Source organism: Mobula birostris, chromosome 14 (genome assembly GCF_030028105.1).
Source record: "Mobula birostris isolate sMobBir1 chromosome 14, sMobBir1.hap1, whole genome shotgun sequence".
NCBI lineage: Eukaryota > Metazoa > Chordata > Chondrichthyes > Myliobatiformes > Myliobatidae > Mobula > Mobula birostris.
Window position 1 is genome coordinate 30,350,485 of NC_092383.1, and position 19,576 is coordinate 30,370,060.

The following is a 19,576-nucleotide window of genomic DNA, read 5'->3' on the forward strand; positions in this document are numbered from 1 at the left end:
ATCATCAGGCTCTTGAAGAAAGGTGATAACTTCATTTGCCCCATCAGAGAAAAGTTTCCAGAAACAATGGACTCACTTGCAAGGACACTTCATCTCACGTCCTTGATATTTGTTGCTTATTTATTTACATTATTGTTTCTTCATTTGCATTTGCACGGTTTGTTGTCTTCTGCACTCTGGGTGAGAACCCTCGTTTAGTGGTCTTTCATTGACTCTTTTACAGTTACTGTTCTATAAATTTGTTGAGTATACTCTCAGGAAAATAAATCTTAGGGTTGTATATGGTGACATATATGTACTTTGATAATAAAATTTACTTTGTACTTTGATTTCATAACTGTTGCAATTCCCACATTTATTCCTTCAGTGCTAGGTGTTGCCTATCCTGTGTCATACCTTTTAAGGAAGCTTCTCATTCTATCACAGCTGACTCAATTGTTAAACCTTTATTGTCCACTCTGTCTAAATTTAAGACATGCACTGAAATACTTCTACTTCCATCTTAATTAAATTCCATCATGGTTCCCAAACAGACCCAGCAAAACAAGATTAACTAAACCCTTCTCGTTGAGCAATACCAAACTAGAATAACAATTTCCTTGTTGACTTTTCAACATAGTGCACTAAATAAAATCTTGTACGTAGTCCAAAAATTCATCCTTCACAATATTATTGCTCATTTGTTTTGCATTATCTATACGTAGATTAAAGTCACCTGGTAATACTGAGTTATCTTTGTCCCTGAGTTCCCTGATTTCCTGTTTGATGCCATTCCTCAACTTGCTATTATTGGCTGGAGGCCCATAAACAACTCCTCCAAAATTTTCTTCCTCTTGGTGATTCTTAGCTCAAGCCAAACTGATTATTTAATATTTTTCTAAATTAATATCCTGCTTTCATCCTTCACTCACTCAGCACAACCCACATGACACTTAAAATATCAAATAGCATAGGTAGAGAGTCATACAGTACATGAACAGGCTCCTCAGCCCATTAAACCCATACAAATCATCAATCACCTGCCTAAAAAGCCTCCCGGGAGGGGGGAGAAGATGGCGGCGCGACGGCAGCGTGCGCGGCCACTTCGGTGATGATATCTGTTATCTGTCAAGTAGGGGACCGTGCACAATTCTGATTTGATGGAGACAGACGTGAGAGCACAGCGGAACATCTGGAAAACTTCTGAAATGCCCGCTTCACTGCCACTGCTACTGTGTGGTAACCGGAATCTCCAGAGCAGAAGGCCCTGAAATCCTCGGCTTTGCTTGTTTAAGCGGCCGGGGAGAGGTCGAAGGCGCTCGGCAGAGGATGGTGCTCAGGAGGCTGTATCGGAGAGGCTGGTCGGAAGCTTGAAGTTTTCGGACGGATGGACTCAGTGTCGGCTGGGGTCAGCTGCTTCCAAGGTATCAGCAAATTGATGATGCCTGGAGGTTCATGGCAGGGAGTTTCTCCCTTTTGCTGCCTGCTATCAGGGACTCGGGACTTTGAGACTTTTTTTTTTACTGTGCCCATGGTCTGTTCTTTATCAAATTATGGTATTGCTTTGTTATAATTATGTGGTTCTGTCAGTGTTAGTCTTTGATCTGTCCTGTTTTCTGTGATATCACTCTGGAGAAACATTGTATCATTTCTTAATGCATGTATGCATTTCTAAATGACACTAAAAGAGGACTGAGTGTTCTCATAATCTAAATCCTAATTCCCTCTCGCATCCCCCCTCAACTTTGTCCCTGGCCCCGCATTTTTCCTGCAGCCCATTTACACACTCGAGCAATTTATAATAGCAAGTCATTCTACCAGCCTGAGAGGAAACAGAGCATCCGGGGAAACTCATGTGGCCACAGGAAGAACATGCAAAGTTCAGGTTTGAACATTCAGCACCCAGGATCGGAATTGAACCATGGAACCACAATGTACTGTGCCACTATGCCACTCCTGTCCCTGAGGCCTAATCCTGCTCTTGAACAATCACCGGGTAGCCACATTTCTATAATGGGAATTGTACTGCATCCATTTATATCTATCAGCATTAGTATCGCAAGGTAAGGCTGAAGGAATTATTTAAGTGTTTGTTATTGTGGAGAAGCAATTAAGAAACAATCTTACTGCTGAACCAGGTGAACAGATCAAAGAATTCAATTAATCAATCATTAATTGCTCTTAGGAAATACATTTAGCCTTTCTTGATTAATCCAACCTTCGTAAATGTGCAAACCACTAGCAGAAAGTAAATCAAGGGAGATTTTGCAGCTATTTAACAATTCAGTTCCAATATACTCTGATTTAAGGTCATTGTTCACCTGAAAGGGTAATGTGAATTCTTTCTTCAGACTTGTTGCCTTACTTGCTAAATGTTATCGATCTTGGTCCATAATCCATTCCAGATTGGAATAAAAATAGAAAATGCTGGAAACTTAGCAAGTCAAATAGCATCATTCCTGACAAAGGATCCTCAACCTGAAAACAATAAGTTCCCTGGCCCTCACCGCTTTATTTTCACCATGGATGTCCAGTCCTTATATGCTTCCATCCCCCATCAGGAAGGTCTCAAAGCTCTACGCTTCTTTTTGGATTCCAGACCTAATCAGTTCCCCTCTACCACCACTCTGCTCCGTCTAGCGGAATTAGTCCTTACTCTTAATAATTTCTCCTTTGGCTCCGCCCACTTCCTCCAAACTAAAGGTGTAGCTATGGGCACCCGTATGGGTCCTAGCTATGCCTGCCTTTTTGTTGGCTTTGTGGAACAATCTATGTTCCGTGCCTTTTCTGGTATCTGTCCCCCACTTTTCCTTCGCTACATCGACGACTGCATTGGCGCTGCTTCCTGCACGCATGCAGAACTCGTTGACTTTATTAACTTTGCCTCCAACTTTCACCCTGCCCTCAAGTTTACCTGGACCATTTCCGACACCTCCCTCCCCTTTCTAGATCTTTCTGTCTCTGTCTCTGGAGACAGCTTATCCACTGATGTCTACTATAGGCCTACTGACTCTCACAGCTATCTGGACTATTCCTCTTCTCACCCTGTCTCTTGCAAAAACGCCATCCCCTTCTCGCAATTCCTCCGTCTCCGCCGCATCTGCTCTCAGGATGAGGCTTTTCATTCTAGGACGAGGGAGATGTCTTCCTTTTTTAAAGCAAGGGGCTTCCCTTCCTCCACTATCAACTCTGCTCTTAAACGCATCTCCCCCATTTCACGCACATCTGCTCTCACTCCTTCCTCCCGCCACCCCACTAGGCATAGGGTTCCCCTGGTCCTCACCTACCACCCCACCAGCCTCCGGGTCCAACATATTATTCTCCGTAACTTCCGCCACCTCCAACGGGATCCCACCACTAAGCACATCTTTCCCTCCCCCCCTCTCTCTGCATTCCTCAGGGATCGCTCCCTACACAACTTCCTTGTCCATTCGTCCCCCCCATCCCTCCCCACTGATCTCCCTCCTGGCACTTATCCATGTAAGCGGAACAAGTGCTACACATGCTCTTACACTTCCTCCCTTACCACCATTCAGGGCCCCAAACAGTCCTTCCAGGTGAGACAACACTTCACCTGTGAGTCGACTGGGGTGATATACTGCGTCCGGTGCTCCTGATGTGGCCTTTTATATATTGGCGAGACCCGACGCAGACTGGGAGACCGCTTTGCTGAACATCTACGCTCTGTCCGCCAGAGAAAGCAGGATCTCCCAGTGGCCACACATTTTAATTCCACATCCCATTCCCATTCTGACATGTCTATCCATGGCCTCCTCTACTGTAAAGATGAAGCCACACTCAGGTTGGAGGAACACCTTATATTCCGTCTGGGTAGCCTCCAACCTGATGGCATGAACATCGACTTCTCTAACTTCCGCTAGGCCCCACCTCCCCCTTGTACCCCATCTGTTACTTATTTTTATGCACACATTCTTTCTCTCACTCTCCTTTTTCTCCCTCTGTCCCTCTGAATATACCTCTTGCCCATCCTTTGGGTTCCCCCCCCCCCCGTCTTTCTTCCCGGACCTCCTGTCCCATGATCCTCTTGTATCCCCTTTTGCCAATCACCTGTCCAGCTCTTGGCTCCATCCCTCCCCCTCCTGTCTTCTCCTATCATTTTGGATCTCCCCCTCCCCCTCCAACTTTCAAATTCCTTACTCACTCTTCCTTCAGTTAGTCCTGACGAAGGGTCTCGGCCTGAAACGTCGACTGCACCTCTTCCTAGAGATGCTGCCTGCTGGCCTGCTGCGTTCACCAGCAACTTTGATGTGTGTTGATTGAATTTCCAGCATCTGCAGAATTCCTGTTGTTTGCTGAAAACAATAACCCTGTTTCTCTTTCTACAAATGCTACCAACCTGCTGAATCGTAAATGCTATTTCAAACATGTTGGGTCAATTGGCTAGCTTTGAAAATTACAACTGATCTGGAGTTTCACTCAACTTCAGACAGCACAGTTCCCCCACTATTGCAAGTTGCACTTAGCAGAGCTCGAGCTTCTGCAGTCTTTCAAAGAACAGCTACATTCTGTTACAACACCGTAACTAAAGTTAGAGCATAGGTTTTCAGCCTGGGGTCCACAGATCCCTTAGTTCAGCAGTCCCCAGCCACCGGGCCGCAGAGCATGTGCTACCGGACCGCGAGGAAACAATATGAGTCAGCTGCACCTTTCCTCATTCCCTGTCACGCACTGTTGAACTTGAACATAGGGTTGCCAACTGTCCCGTATATGCCGGGACATCCTGTAAACTGGGCTAAATTGGTTTGTCTCGTATTTCCCCCGCTAAGGTAGAGTGTTCCTATGAAACCTTTCGTGCCGAAATGCCGTGAAGCGAAGAAGCAATCACCATTAATTTATATGGGAAAAATTTTTGAGTGTTCCCAGACCCAAAAAATAACCTAACAAATCATACCAAAAAACACATAAAATCAAAAATAAATAACACTAACATAGAGTAAAATCAGGAATGATATGATAAATACACAACCTATATAAAGTAGAAATAATGTACGTACAGGATAGTCGGGAAGATGAAGGCAAAACTGATTTGTGGGGGAAAAAATTCGGCACGTACGCACATGAGCACATCACATGCGCACGTCACACATGCGCACACAGGTGCCCGTGCAAGGCTTCATGGTCATGGGAGTCTTTTAGGGGGTAAAGTGTCCCAGGATTTGACTGCTAATTTTGTCCCTTATTTGAGAGTGAGAAAGTTGGCAACCCTAACTGTAAAAGACATGTTGAGGTGAGTTTAACCCTACTTGAACACCCCTCCCCCCCAGTCGGCCGGTCCGCAAGAATATTGTCAATATTAAACCGGTCCGCAGTACAAAGAAGGTTGGGGACCCCTGCCTTAGTTAATGGTAAGAGTCCATGGCATAAAAAAGGTCGTGAACTGGAGCAATGACTGTGTAATTCCTCTGTCATTTGCCTGGTGGCCACACTGCTGTAAGTGGATAACACTGATACTATGCACAACATTTACATATAGCTATCCTCCACTCACTGCATTTCCTCACTTTTATTTGGAGAAATTGCTGTAGATTCCGTTTCCTCGGTGCTTTGAACAGATTTTGTTTGCCGAGCAAATGACATTGTGGTTCAATAAACGGTTGTTTTTGTCACAAACCTCTACTGACAGCAGTGCATCTGTCAATGAAAAAAAATACTATAAAGAAATGCCAGAAGTAGACTTTATCCATAACACTGGCTGCAATCCCAGGATGCATTAATTACCACTGTAAGTTTCCCTAATTGCATGAATTTACTGACATTCAAGCGAGCCATAAGCATTGAAGCAAAGCTTTGGATTTGAATCAATAGATTTTGAAAGTATTTTTAAATTGTTAGGGAATACACCATCTAGCTAGAAAAAAGTTTTGCATATTTTCATTGGAACTCAAACAGTAGATTGAGACAGAGACTTAAGATGATTATTGCTTACATTCTCAGTTGGATAAATCAGACATTAGGAGTCATTCTCAAAGAAATTACAAAATATTTTTAACAGCAAGTTGGCATTTTAGAAAATGAAGTTTTAAAATGCTACACAACTATCTCAGACAGCACTATTTCATGAGGGAAAACTTCACTCAGAGGGTCGTGAGAGTGTGGAACAAGCTGACAGTCCAAGTGGTGCATGTGAGCTCGATTTCAATGTTTAAGAGAAGTCTGGATACATACATGGATCGTAAGGGTATAGATGGCCATGGTCCTGGTGCGGGTGGATGGGAGCAGGCAGTTTAAGTGGTTCACAACAGACTTGACGGGCCAATGGGCTGAAGGGCCTATTTCTGTGCAGTACTCTATTTAATTAAATTTATAATTGGAAATACATTTTAAAAAATCAAGTTGTCAAAACAATTAGAATTTTGGTTGCAATCAATACCAAAGTAGAATCTATACCCTGTCAGATTAATGCACCACATCTGTGGTTCTTCACCAACTGGTGTGTGTCACATGGCTGTTCAGTCACACGAAAAGGGAGTGGTCATTTAAACATAGGTGTACAAAAAAAGGATTCTTTTCTCACAGGTGGTGAATCTCTGGAGGATTGTTCAGGCTTGGCCACTGAAGGCATTAAAGACGAGGTGGATAACCTTTTGTAAGGTCGATGAATTGAAGTAAGGTTGGAGAACTAAAGTATGGTCAGAGTCTTGGGCATAACAATCATGAAGCGGCAGACATGAGAGGCCAGGCAAACTACCCCTGCTCTAATTTTCTGTGTGCTCCTGCTCCATAGCACTTCATAGTAATAAGTGGTCCCAGGAGGTAAATAAAACAATTCCCCCTAGGTTAGGGCCTTTCCTTACATGGATGAAGAGCTCCTAGAACAGAGCGTCGAAGTGTACGCATGCTGGGAGCCCCCTCATAATGGTCAGGCCCACAGACCAACGGCTCGTCATCAACTTCCTCCACGTTCTTAACCACAACTGAGATTCATTCACAGAAAACAAAGACAAAGCACTGGGCCAAACGAATGCTGCTATCACAAGGACCAAACAATCAACCAACATTCGAAAGCAAAACTAGTTAATCAGATATATAACAATAGGCATCCGTTAGTCTCGTGAGACCATGGATTTGCGCCTTGGAAGGTTTCCAGGGTGCAGGCCTGCCGAAGGTTGTATGGAAGACATGCAGTTGCCCATGCTGCAAGTCTCCCCTCTCCACGCCACCGATGTTGTCCAAGGGAAAGGCACTAGGGCTGATACAGCTTGGCACGGGTGTCGTTGCAGAGCAATGTGTGGTTAAGTGCCTTGCTCAAGGACACAACACGCTGCCTCAGATGAGGCTCAAACTAGGGACCTTCAGATCACTAGAACAACACCTTAACCACTTGGTCACGCACCAACACAGATATATAACAAATACCAATAGAATCCTCAGTGCAATTAAGATGATCAGTAACAAATCCAGTTAAGAATTCAGGAGCACAGAAAGGATGTGATTGTCCCGGAGAGGGAGCAGAGAAGCTTTCACCAAGCTTTTACCTGGGATGGAGTACCTCAGTTACCAGGAGAGGTTTAGGAAGGACACAAGGAGGAATTCTTCCACCCAGAGGATGGCTGGAGCTTGGAAGATGATGGTGGAGGTAATGCCACTTAATATATTTGTAAAAAATATAGAGGAACATTTGAATTACTGACATGGTCCAGGTGCTGTGTATGAGCTGAGTATGGATGGTACTTCATGGGAGACGTGGACAATGTGAGCCAGCTTCTGTGCTATATGACTTGATGAAGTGGACTAGCAATTACTTCCTGATTTATTACAGAAAGTGTATCAATGCAAATGATTTAAAAATATACATTTTGGTTCAGAGAAGCTACAGAATCTAAGACTCTTGCAAATCTCGGTTTGCTCACCTACCAAGTGATAATCAAGCACCTTGTTTTCGGATTACGGAATTAGCTGCTTTAGTCGGGTTCAAAGGTAGACCTATCACCAGCTGTTTTGCTTGAATCATTTTAAAAAAATTAGCATTCCCTCTTTCTTGTTAATATCCATCTGCTCTACTAATGTGTTCCATCACAGAAAAGCCTCCAGCTCAACACACGGACAAAATAAAGGAGGAACTCAGCAAGTCACCCTCTCGTTCTCTTTGAAAGCTACACCATGTAAAAAGATGTAAAGTGCATAGTCCAAATGGCTGATAATGGATATTAACATGTCCAAATATTGTATCTCAACTTGCTAATGAATGCACTAGGGGCATGTGTTAATTTTAATCAAGTGTATAAAATCATGAGGGGCATAGATAGGATGTGTAGACTCAATCTTTTCCTCTGAGATGGGGGGATCATAGCCAAAGGTTTAAAGAAAGAGGGGAAAGATTTAATAGGAATTAAGGGGTAAATATTTTTTACACAAAGGGCGGTATGCATATTGAATAAGCTGCCACAAGAAGTGGTTGAAGCAAGTAGAATAACAATATTTAAAAGACATTTGGATAGGCAGATTGATAGGAATGGTTTAGAAGGTTATGGGTCCAACAATGGCAAGTGGAACTAGTTTGGATGGGATACCTTGTCAGCATGGACCAGCTGGAGTGAGGGTCCTTTTTGCACGCTGTATAACTTTCTGACTCTCTGGTTCTAAGTGCCTGCTTTGCTTTTATCTTTTGATGAGAAGGAAAGTTGTTGTCATTTGGACAGCACCATTAAGTTCAGGACATCCCAGAGCTTTTGCCATCCAATGTATTGTTTTACAAAATACAGAATGGCTGCAGCCATTTTCAGTTAAGTGGCAGAGTCAGGTCACAATACTGCCGGAATTGTCTTGTGCTGTGCAGCAGATTCTTCATTACAACAGAGAAAGCCAGAACTACTGGGACCCCCATCTGCAAACGGCTGTGGGAGTGGCGAGTAACTGAGGCAGTGGAGTGATCCAGCGTCAACCTGCAGGGACATGGCTGGTATGGATCAACTGGAAGGTCCTACAGGGCATCCACGGGTTGGTAAAGATGATGAAAACTGGACCGGGGAGGTTCATGTGAATCATAAATGCTGTAATGAACTTGTGGGCTCAAATGGCTAGCTTTAAAAATTACGACTGATCTGGAGCTTTGCACAACTGCAGACTCTCTCAGAGCAATTCCCCACTATTGCAAGTTGTATTTAGCAAAGTTTGAGCTTTTGAAATCTTTTATTCCGGTTTAAAGATGACAGTACCAGCCTGTGTTCAGTTGCTATCTGACACCACTTCCTTGGGTGGTGTTCCTTCTACCATGCCTGACAAGATCATCTTTCCTTAATTCATTTTTGGGAATCGTCATCACTGGCAAGCCCAACATTTATTGTTCATCCCTCTATGCCCTTGTACATTACAAGGATTAAGGAATATGGAAAGAGAACAGGAACACACTATTGAGATAAAGAATCAGCAAGGATTATAATGAATGGCAGTGCAGGTGCAAAGGACTGAATGCCCCACTCGTGTTCCTATTTTCTATGTTTCCATCTGTCAAAATACTGACACTTCCTGGGATTACTATTAACCAAAAACTTATCTCAACCAGCCACATGAGTAGTGTGACTACAAGTGCAGGCAGATTCTAGACAACCTGCATTGAAGGACTGACCTCTTGATACTCCGAAGTTTTTCCACCTTCTACAAGTCACAGGTCAAGAGTGTGATGGAACAACTTCCATTTGCCTGGATGAGTGCATTCCCAACAGCAAGGACAAAATCTGGTCAAAGCAGCCTGCCTGACTGTTACCCCATTAATAGCCCAAAATATTCACTCCCTCCACTACCGATGCACAGTAACTGTAATGTGCATTATTTCCCCAAAATCCACTAACATCACCTCACAAACCAACAATTCTGACCACAAATAAAGACAATGGCTTCAACTGAGTGGGAATTCCGCCAACTGCAGGTCCTCCTTCAAGAGCACACCGTCCTAACTTGGGAATTACAAAAAAAAAACAAGAAATAAATAAAGAAAATACAGGTATCCCCTGCTTTTCAACAGTTCGCTTTACGCCACTTCGCTTTTACGAAAAACCTACATTAGTACCTGTTTTCGCTAACCGAAAGAAATCCGGAGGATTTTCACTTTTACGAAAAAAGGCAAAAAGCAAAAATAGCGTTCAGCGTTCGTTTTGCAGCGAGTTGTTACAGAGGCAGCGCGCACCCCAAGCAGCGAGAGTGGCGAAAAGCGAAAATAGCGTTCAGCGTTCGTTTTGCAGCAAGCCGTTATAAAGGCAGCGCGCATGCCATAGCTTTGAACTGCGTGAGATTTTCGCCACCATTTCACAGTGCTGCAATGATTGCAGAAAAGTATTACTTTAATTTTGAAAGAGCACATAGGTTTTAGGGCAGGTTTGCAGGATGTTTTGAGTGCTTACAAAGAACTGTATGATAGAAAAATGCGTGAACCTTCCAGTGTGCTCGCTGTCTTCCCGATTCTGGTAAGTGAAACTACACCGTACATACATTATTTCTACTTTATATAGGCTGTGTATTTATCATATCATTCCTGCTTTTACTATATGTTAGTGTTATTTTAGGTTTTATGTGTTATTTGATGTGATTTGGTAGATTTTTTGGGTCTGGGAACACTCAAAAAAAATTTTCCCATATAAATTAATGGTAATTGCTTCTTCGCTTTACGCCATTTCGGCTTATGAAAGGTTTCATAGGAACGCTCTACCTTTGGATAGCGGGGGGAAACCTGTAAATAGAACAAAATAATTTAAGAATCTATATACAAATAAATACATAGTGCAATTTGGTGCAGACCAGAACTACTCTAGCCAGGTTAGCTTGAAAATCTACCGTGAGTACAGGTCGTTCCTGAGATCGATTTGTAATCCAAACAGCTCGCAAGTTAGAAATATGAAATCAAGCAGTAGAATCTGCCCGCCATCGTGCAGCAACTGTAAATCAATACTGCTGGCTTCCCAAACACTCGTTCAGATAGAAAATCTGCTCCTATATCTTACGGTCTTGGCAGGGGAAGGCGGGAGATTGGGGCTGAGAGAAAAAATGGATCAGCCACGATGGGCCAAATGGCCGAATTCTATTCCTATGTCTTGTGGTCCTATGGGTAAAGGCTGTTGAGCGTTTGTAAGCTGAGGAGGGAGGACCTGTACCTGGATCAATTCGACTTACAGCTGGATATCTGTGCAATTTAAGCAAACAACACAGGGAAATTAATCAAGTAAATAAAGCAACTTCTTTCAAATCATGTAAGGTGATTCAAAGTTCTTTTCATTTGTGCTACAATAGTCAATGAAGTCCAATACACCCTACCAACACTCTAGCAATAGGAAAGATACAGTTGCTACTGCTGTGCAATGTTACATCTCCCGAGGCCTCTGAAAATGATAGACACAAACCCAATCTGATAATGCTGTCTCCCCGCTACAACCAGACCCCAAAAACAAGCTTCAAACTAAAAAGCCCTACTTGTGTGGCCGATTTCATCAAACACAAATAAACACCATTCAACTTGTGGTTGAGTGGAAGTCAGAACATTGAAGATAAAAGCAGGGCCGATCCCTCCTCAATTTGAAAAAGCTTGTCTGCAGTCTCCAAACTCCATACGAACTGAAGTCGCAAATAAATCAGGGGTTGTTATTAAAAGAACCGCAACATGTACACAGCAGGAAGCACACTCAAAACAGAGTTTCTATTTCATTGCATACCATTTACAAAACTTGTCCTCAATTGCTGGGCAGCAGCCAACTGCACAGCTCGCTAACCTAAGCGTGCAATGAGCTTACATGTTTGGCTATTGATTTTATTTCTTAATTTGGAATTCAATGATAAACACAATGTGGCACAGATCACAGAAAGTACGGGGTTTTAGAAAAGCATTCTGTGTTAAGCAGGCAAGCCAAGGGTGTACTCATTATAATTGAATCAACCTCCAGTGCTTTTTAAAGCCACAACTTAATGAGACATATTGAAAATCTGAGCTCTTTATGCTTGTTAACTCTATTACAATACTAAGACAGTCTTACTTGGTAACGGTAACTTACCAGCACAGCAATAAATCTGTGGGTGTAAATCCTCTGCCAGCATATAGTATGCTCACTGAGTAACGATAATGTTGGCTTCAACAGTGCGCCACACATTACACAACAGAGCCTGTGAGTCTCAAATAAATCTACATTATTCAAACTGATAAAGAATCAGATGGGCACGGAGTCAAGTTCTTGCTTTGGTATTTTCACTGGTGACTGGCAATTCCTAAACAGTCTTAGAAGTACAACAAGAGAGAAAGTAAACCGAGCTAACTACTCTCGTGTCTCAAATGATCCCTGGCAATATGATTGAGAGATGCTTTTAGAATTGTTTTTGTGTCAAAGTTTACAAGCCCAAAGATAGCAGAAATGATACAACAGTGAACTGTGGGACTTCTGCTGCTCAGCGACAGTGCCTTTTTAGTGGAAAGGCTGGAAAAGACTGTAGATCTTATTACAAATTAACCGCTACTTACAAACATCAGGCTTTTAACTGGTTGCACAAATAAAGCGATTTACGCTAGCAGATATGAGCGATGATGCATTAAAAGAAAATACTCATGATTATCATCGTTCAATCATTCAAGGCACAATGATGAAGCAATAACTAGATCTAGATACAAATTTAAAATTTTACTGAATACTTACATAATTTATGAATCTTTCTGTTTTCTTTGGAAAAGGTAGGATAAATATCAAGAGAGATGAACTGAGGAATCTCTTTTCTGCTGCTTTTGAAACAATCTCTTCCCAAGGAACTAAAGCAATACACGTAAAAATCTACCAGAAAATGCCAGCATTTTAGGGGCTGGGTCTGATGGAATGTTTACTATAGACATAGTGTGTGCAAGACGGCTGAAGTATTTGTTTAATCTTCATAACAGCAGCCAGAGAACACACCCAAGCCAAACGAGTGTAACTTTAATTGTTGCAACAAACTAAGAAACAAACTAGCAGAGTAATTCTCTTTACAACTTCCCTTATAACTCTATTTCAACAACAACCTGTACTCCTATGGCACCTTTTGCACATCTCCAGAAAATGTCATGCCTGTTTGACTATATGCTTGTAACCATTGATCTGGAGATGTGCTCTAAGCTCAGTACAACAGCTAGAGAGTTGAAATTTACCTACAAGAACACAGGAAATGAAAGGAGTGGGATATTTGTAACTTAAGGCTCTTCCACGAGTCAATTATCTTTTACCCCAGTGCCACTTTTCTGCAGAAACCCCAGATGCCAAATTGAGAAGATCTGTCAATTATAAGTTGGAACAATTTGATTCATACTGGGAAAAATGGTTTAACTACATAATACCTCATAGACCTGATTTTATTCTCACAAGTCAATATGTTGTAAAAAAATAGATCACTCCCTACTTTGTACATAGTTTTCTTCTTTCGATTGTTCTTTCTTTCCTCTCCTTTCTGGATAAATATTACGTGGAGATTTGTGACAAATAAGGTTATATGGTAATGTGTACAGTATCTGAAATGCATCTTATGGAAATGTTTGATTGATGATGAACTTCAATAAATATAAATTACAAAAAAAAGAGAAAGGCTATCAACTGCTCTCCTGAATACACTCCATGTATGAGCTTCTATACCCTCCTGGGAACTGAAAGCCAAAGAATCTCTGCCTGTGAGGTAAAGAAAATACTTCTCATCCCTCCATGAAAGATCGACTCCTTGAGACTCTGACCTCTGGTTCTGGACACCACAGGAAGGGAAACATTACAACAGTATCTCAAACACTACAATAGAGTTGTATATTTAAAAGAGATCTCCTCTCATCCTTCTAAATTCTGAACAGTAGAGGTCTCATTTGCACAATCTCCACTCTTAGAAATCTCGTATCACATGAATCAACTTGGTGAACGCTTTTTTTTAAACCCATCCTTTGGTAAGGAGACCTGACACAGCTAAGGAAGTAAATCAGGTCTAAAAAGTTAGCCCTTGTTATCCATAAGGAATAGAGGCATGGACTTTCGTCGTGGGTAACAAGAAGATGCAGCTATCACTAATGCCCCACCCTCTGTATATAGACATGGAAGGAAGGAACTCACAAGAGAGCATCGGCCATCAACTTTTTGCTGTTCATGTTTCTGTAGCAGGCAATTTCTTTTTTAAGAGGTCAAGTTGCTAGCTCGACACTCAACCCAACACGCGTGGAAAGCGTGCCAGGGGAGCCGGCTGGGTTCGAATTCCGGAGCCCTCGCTCCGAATTCCGGCGCTGATGCCACTACGCCACCAGCCGGCCTTGTATATAGACATACTTGTTTGAAAATTTGAGGTGGGGCTAAATCCACAAGCATATAGATCTGTACACACAAAACATTAAATCAGCCATGGTGGTGATGAAACCAATGGAATGTCCCGAACAACATTTAGGGAAAATAAACTCAACCATTGCTGTCCATACCAGTCAGGTCGTAAGGTTGCTCTGTTTCTTATGCAACTCACACAAAATGCTGGAGGAACTCAGCAGATCAGGCAGCACACCCAGAAGGAGATCATTGTGGACTTCAGGCATGCCAGGAGTCACACTCATGACCCCATCTACATCAACTGAACTGTAGTGGAGTGTGTATCAAGCTTCAAATTCCTTGGTGTCCACATTTCTGAGGATCTCACCTGGTCCCTGAACTCCTCCATCCTGATAAAAAAAAAGCCGCAACAGAGCCTTTATTTCCTGCAGGGCATGAAGAAAGCTCACCTCTGTCCCAGGATACTGACGGACTTTTACTGCTGTACCATTGAGAGCATACTCACCAACTGCATCTCAGTGTGGTATGGCAATCGTTCTGTATCAGACTGCAAAGCACTCCAGCGTGTGGTGAAAAATGCCCAGCTGATTATTGGCACCCAATTGCCCACCATTGAGAACATCTACCATAAACGCTGCCTGGGCAGGGCAAAAAGCATTATCAGGGATGCATCTCACCCTAACCATGAACCTTTTACTCTCCTCCCATCCGGTAGGCGCTATAGGAGCCTCCGCTCCCGCACCAGCAGGCACAGGAAGAGCTTCTTCCCTGAGGCTGTGACCCTGCTTTACCTCTCATCACAGCGCTAAGCAGTATTGCACCCATATTGTAGTGTCTCAGTACTTTTATAATTGTGTGCTGTAGCACTTACTTTTTATTCGCAGTTATTTTGTAAATAACACTATTCTTTGCATTTCTGGTCAGATGCTAAATACATTTCATTGGCTTTGTATCTGTACTCGGCACAATGACACTAAAGTTGAATCTAATCTAATCTACGGAAGTTAATAGATATTCGATGTTTTGGGCCAAGCCCTTCTTCAGGATTGAGAAGGAAGGGGGTAGATACCAGAATAAAAAGATGGGGGGAGGGGAAGGAGGCTAACTGGAAAGTGATGGGTGAGTCCAGGTGGGTGACAAAGGTCAAGGACTAGAAAAGAAGGAATCTGATAGGAGAGGAGAGTGGACCATAGGAGAAAGGGACTGAGGAGGGGACCCAGGTGAGAAGAGGTAAAAGATCAGAGTGGGGAATAGAGGAAGGTGGGGGAACTTCCTGCTTTTTAATGCTTAGGAGTCTAATGTTTGTTCAATAAAGCTTAGTAGGTAAATCACACCAGTGTGCAGCAGTTAGCAGGACAGTTAGCATTTTGTGCACCACCTGCGCTCCCCTGTCTCTTATGGGCATCGATCCTTCAGCCTCCTAACAGCCCGGTGCTAGTCTCAGAGCCTTGACACATTCATCTCTACCTACTAACCAAATTATTGCTGATGGAAGTGAAACGTGAAACTGCTCCTCCTCGACGGAACATACTTTAGTCCCACCACCTCCCTTTCTTCCCAAGGCTTCCACACCAGGAGCAGTCAACAGCTGTCTCCCACCTCCCCACCCACCCCCCCAAACAGCCCAGGAGTGTATGTAACGGCTCCAATTCCTTAGCCATTTTATGAACAGTATGCAAGACAATTTTTTCACTGTATCTCGCTACCCAAGACCAATTCCAAACTATCCCTTCTTCCCTTTTTCCTCCCTTTCCTTAGCCCACCAACTCCCTTCCCACCCTCTCAAATTCAGTCTGAAGATGAACCTGTCTTCTTGGCTCTGTTCCTGCTTCCTCCCTCCTCTTTTCTGGCAGCATCTCATTCAGAAAAAAATGTTATTGTGTAAGTCTGGCAGTAAGGGACTGTAACTGAGGTTGCCAGGGGGGGACTGAAGTATAACAGAAATTCACAAAAGGCCAAAGTTGGAGGAATACCAACCGGGAATAGGACAGGAGGAGGATACATAGAGGGAGTATGCTCAGAGACACTTGATAATGATGGGAATCTTAAATTATGTTAAAGCAAATGATTATTTCAAGACAAGGTATTTTCTGACAATTAAAGAAAGACTATTTCCATTGGACAGTTCAAAACCATTGGCATGCTATGAAATGAAATATCTTTATTGTCATTGCATAGTACAATTTGTCATGCACCAATACAGCGAAGAGTTTGTAACTCTCGTACTCAGTGCTATAAAACATCAAATAAAATAAATAAAATCAAGTAACCAGACAGTACAAGCCATGTCCAGCAGTACAAAAGCGCAACTCAGATGCATGACAGCCATAAAACCAAAATTAAAAGCAGCAATAAACAAATTTATGGATGATGCTTGATCAATTGGTTCAGAGCAATTATAGCTGTGGGGAAAAAGCTATTTTTTAGTTTGGAAGTGCAGGCATGGAAAATCTTATAACATCTGTCAGATGGAAGAAGTTCAAACAGATGGTTGCATGGGTGTGTATTGTCCTTACAGATGCTTGTAGCTTTCCTTAGGCAGCTTAAGCTGTAGGTGTCCTCCAGGGCTGGGAGCTGTGTCCTGATGATATTCTCGATTAACAATGCAATTACAAACACGATTAACTCACAACTCCAGTGGTCCCCAATTGCCAATTGCGTTGCCTCTGATCTGGGCCAACATTTACGTGCCGGGTGGCACCTAATTAATTAGCTTGTTTATTTCGGCTGCTCCTCAATAAGTAAGAGTTGTAGGACAGTAGCCATTATTACAAACCAGAACCAGTCTTCAAATGAAACGTGCGAATTGTAATTGGTCTTGAAATAATGTAGTACTGGCTCCCTACGGGACCGTGATACATTGGTCATACATACAGCCAATAGGACTACATTAATAGCCTGCATCACCAGGCATCAGATATTTTGAGCTAAAATACTTTGCATCATTGTGACAGAGATCAAGGAAGAATCCAGACTGGCTATTTTGCCACTAAGTACATGAAACATGGCCACTGTCATCTGGATCGAGGTTCTCAGGCCAATGATATGAACTACATTGTCCTGACAAAGGTGTACAAATTGTAAAACTATATTTCTACATAATAATTTCTCCACACCTAAACACTGAAGTAAGCTTGACAATTATAACCATAGAAATTGACCCCAACCACATGCTGTTATCTTTGTGCATAAAGAGTATAAGGAACTCAATATAGTTTGAATTGAAAGAGATACTACCAAGAGATTCTCCCAGCAGGTCTCCCCTCCAACAAATGCCTTTGCTGAATAAAGACCTTTTACATTGAGAGCTCTGGCCTCCTTGTAGCTCATTCTAAGTCACAACAATTGGAGTAAACCTCAGGATATGTCCGTGGTCCATTAAGTGGCCAGCAACCACACACTGCAACCAGCTGAGTATAGTGGATTCTGGTTAATTGGACCATCAGTTAATCAGGGTGGGCACTTATCTGGGATAACTCTTAAGGAAAAAAAATCTAATTGGGAAAATCGCTGAGACTCCCTTCATTTATTCAGAACACTATGCCACCTAACTGGGGTCAATATCACAAATGACCTGACTTGGTCCAACCAAGCACAGTCCACTGCCAAGAAGGCCCACCAGCGCCTTTACTTCCTGAGAAAACTAAAGAAATTTGGCCTGTTCCCTAAAACCCTCACTAATTTTTATAGATGCACCGTAGAAAAGCATTCTTCTAGGGTGCATCACAACCTGGTATGGAAGTTGTCCTGTCCAAGACCGGAAGAAGCTGCAGAAGATCGTGAACACGGCACAGTACATCACACAAACCAATCTTCCGTCCTTGGACTCACTTTACACCGCACGCAGTCGGAACAGTGCTGCCAGGATAATCAAGGACACGACCCACCCAGCCAATGCACTTTTCGTCCCTCTTCCCTCCGGGAGAAGGCTCAGGAGCTTGAAGACTCGTGCGGCCAGATTTGGAAACAGCTTCTTTCCAACTGTGATAAGACTGCTGAACGGATCCTGACCCGGATCTGGGCCGTAACCTCCAAATATCTGGACCTGCAACACACATCAAAGTTGCTGGTGAACGCAGCAGGCCAGGCAGCATCTCTAGGAAGAGGTACAGTCGATGTTTCAGGCTGAGACCCTTCATCAGGACTAACTGAAGGAAGAGCTAGTAAGAGATTTGAAAGTGGGAGGGGGAGGGGGAGATCCGAAATTATAGGAGAAGACAGGAGGGGGAGGGATGGAGCGAAGAGCTGGACAGGTGATTGGCAAAAGGGATATGAGAGGATCATGGGACAGGAGGCCCAGGGAGAAGGAAAAGTGGGAGGGGGGGGAACCCAGAGGATGGGCAAGGGGTATAGTCAGAGGGACAGAGGGAGAAAAAGGAGAGTGAGAGAAAGCATGTGTGTATATAAATAACGGAAGGGGTACGAGGGGGAGGTGGGGCATTAGTGGAAGTTAGAGAAGTCGATGTTCATGCCATCAGGTTGGAGGCTACCCGGACAGAATACAAGGTGTTGTTCCTCCAACCTGAGTGTAGCTTCATCTTGACAGTACAGGAGGCCATGGATTGACATATCAGAATGGGAATGGGACATGGAATTAAAATGTGTGGCCACTGGGAGATCCTGCTTTCTCTGGCGGACAGAGCATAGGTGTTCAGCAAAATGGTCTCCCAGTCTGCGTCGGGTTTCACCAATGGAAAGCCGCACCGGGAGCAGCAGACACAGTATATCACACCAAACTTGCGTCAATTGCATGCACTTGTGTGGGCATTAGACACTACATGGTGCTTAGTGCAAACAGTTTTTAAATAGCATAGTTGTATGTGTTAATGTTCAAAAAACAGTGATTTTTGTCACTAATAATTGGCAGGAAATAAGCAATAAGACAATTCTGAACGGTTTTGCTCACTGTAGTTTCAAGCATTCAGGCCAGGAGTGAAAATGAAAAGATTTCACTACTTCAACAAGTTAAGAACTATGAAGAATTTGAAGATATTGACACTCATCTTGAATGTGACAATTACAATGAAGATTTGGAGGACACAATCGCTGACTGCACTGTATGAAGACAGTGAATTATCTGCACTGATTTTGTTCCTTGACTGAATTCCTCTGTTCATAACTATTAGGATCTAATACACAGTTTTAAAGTACAGAAATACAATTGATAGTGTTCTAATTTGTTTTGTATTTATTATAAATACCTAATTTGTTACTCAGTTTGTCTTTTCTTTATATCTTTTTAACTATTTCCATCAAATTTCAGCTAATTGGGGCAACCACTTTTGAGCCAAAATGTGTCCCAATTACAGTCAGCCCTCCCTATCCGCGAGGGATTGGTTCTAGGACCC

The 19,576-nt window shown here is 42.9% G+C and overlaps 1 protein-coding gene across 10 annotated transcripts in view; it reads right to left on the reverse strand.

The window, feature by feature from the left end:
• The window catches only part of sema4ba (sema domain, immunoglobulin domain (Ig), transmembrane domain (TM) and short cytoplasmic domain, (semaphorin) 4Ba), a 455,853-nt gene that overhangs the window by 152,292 nt on the left and 283,985 nt on the right, over positions 1 to 19,576 (reverse strand). Inside the window, exon 2 of one of the 10 annotated variants that reach the window (XM_072278298.1) lies at positions 18,116 to 18,273. The exons of 6 other annotated variants lie outside the window; for them this stretch is intronic. The gene's annotated coding sequence lies outside the window, so the exon portion shown is untranslated. Of the gene's footprint in view, positions 1 to 11,400; positions 11,420 to 11,975; positions 12,191 to 12,608; positions 12,766 to 18,115; positions 18,274 to 19,576 lie in introns of those variants that run through there. 3 more of the 10 variants (XM_072278295.1, XM_072278294.1, XM_072278303.1) reach the window with 3 other exon arrangements.